Raw genomic sequence first — 2318 nt, 5'->3', positions numbered from 1 at the left:
AGCATGAAACAATGTCTGTAGGAGGTGATAAAAGCATGAGTTAGAGCAAATTGTATTTCTTTATGGAGGTTACTGTACTTCTCATGGGTAGATACAGCTAATGGGCACCAGAATACCTGCCCAAGCCTTTTAGCAAATTAAACTGTGCACAAACATTACTCTAAGAAAATTAAAAGACTATTTGTAGCCAAATGTAAATGTGCAGTGTTCTAGATACAGCTCCTAAAGATATGAAATATCTCTCCTTAGTACAGAATATTTTTTTCTTCTTGTATTCATCATAGAATCATTAAGCTATTTGCATTACAGGTAGCAGTTTCTGCCCGGTTAGGTAATAGAAGGTACCAAATAAACTTGATGCTGTGCTATCATGGCCGCCAAGTGTAGGCTCTACTCACTGATTGGTTGGTGGTAGAATCTATTCTTCATGGAATAAAATGTTCATATTTTATATGAGTCCGTGTCAATAGACCAGATTTTAAAGGCTCTTCATTATTATCTGTTCATGCACACATGTGTGAGTTTTCCTGAATTTAATTATTTGGGGGGGAAGAAAGGAGTTCATTTTACAAGTTTAAAGAAAATACTCATAGCTGTCATTGGCGACAAAATTATTCAAATGTATGACACTATAGCATAAGGAAAATGTAAACGTTTATGTACATCATTGTGCTTTAACCCTTTGCAGTCACAGCGCTAGGGAAAGAGGCTGCCTTTCCCATTGCTCCCCTCTACCTGCTGATGGCAGCGCAATGGCGCCGCAAACACAACCGTCTCTTCTGCTAGCACCTGGGTAGCAATGTGCTCAGTTAATCTACACAGCATAGAGTCATCCTCTCCAAAAGTAATTCACTTCTTTAAAAACTAGATAGAAAATAAATATGGTGCAGTAAAATTGTTGAGGAGAAGAATGTATCTGGACATTTCACAAAGCATTTCATTATGCTGACAATTCCCAGAAGTGCTCTCGAGAGCGCTTTAAGCTGAGGATTACTGCGCCAGAGCTGATGGACTTTTTTTTGTAGCCCCTTTAAAAGGCAGTGAACCGTTTTTCTATTTTATTTAAATAATGCCCCTTAAAATGGATTTTTAGAGGTATAATAACTCCTTAAGAGTCAGTTATGCTAAACAGTTTCTCTTGATAGAAATGTTGTAAAACTCGTTAACTGCACAGTCTCAGATGCCGCTCCGTGAACACTAACTGACATGTGAATGACCAGAGTTTGTAAAATAAATTGCAATAGTTGTTGTATCACACAGCTAGCATTGCACAAGCTGGAGGCCACAGGGGACTCCGACCTGACAGAAAATTACTTCAAGATGAATGAAAAGTGCTTGTTTCTCTTTATTAGTTTTTAGAGAACAATGAAAATGTTGAATTGTTTACAGAAGGCTGATTAAATGTGGTCAGCAGGGCCATGTTCCTGCTGCTAAGTGTTGGCCTCCCCCCCCCAGCCAGGCCCTAGCCTACATGCTCATGCACCGTGCTCTGCCCAGCCCTGGCCCTAGCCCCCACCATTCTCTCCCTGCCACATGCATCTTCTTATAGGCTATTATGGCTGCACATCTGTGTGTGAAATGTGCTCATTCTGACATTCCAATGCTGCTCAGCACTGCAGAGGCCTTTGTTGGGTAAAACACTGTTGTCAAGCCTAACAAGCAGGTCGTGCAATTTGCAGGACGCTGTGGCAAAGAATAGCCCAGGATGAATTACTTCAGCTCAAACAATACTCATTCCCATATTGGAATACCTGTGTCTTTTTGTTGGATGACACTACAGAAATTCATGAGATTTTTGCTTTTTCGGGATTTAATTTTTTTAAAGAACAAGATTGCAACCGGGTAGGGCCAGACTACCACATTTTAGCTTGTTGTATTTACTTAAGATGACGACTGTTGTATGGCTAATGGAAAAATGCATGAAGTGCTCTAATTGGTCATTTGGGGCTTATATTCCATTTGTATTTACCAAAAAGAACAGTGAGGAAAAGGCATTAGTCACTGTCATAGCCGTCTCTTTGGCGTACCAAAAGAGGTCGTCAGGCCAGGGCACTGAGCAGGTATCTTGGAGAAGGATTCTCACTGTGAACTTCCACAAAGTGAACAACCTTGGTCGGAGAAAATATGAGAATTCACTAACAAGTGTAAGCCACATTCAGAAAATGTCTGTCTACCAGACTAGCTGAATAAGTCAGATTCAGAGATGTTTTGGTAAATGAAAAAAGGAAGGCAAAGAATTAGTTGGGCTCCATAGTCTTCAGTGGCTTATCACCTTCTTCCTTCTTACCACCTAATGCCTCCCTTCTCTCTCATACATT

Source organism: Arvicanthis niloticus, chromosome 29 (genome assembly GCF_011762505.2).
Source record: "Arvicanthis niloticus isolate mArvNil1 chromosome 29, mArvNil1.pat.X, whole genome shotgun sequence".
Classification (NCBI taxonomy): Eukaryota; Metazoa; Chordata; class Mammalia; order Rodentia; family Muridae; genus Arvicanthis; species Arvicanthis niloticus.
The sequence above is the reverse complement of the archived record's forward strand: the minus strand, read 5'-3'. Positions refer to the sequence as shown.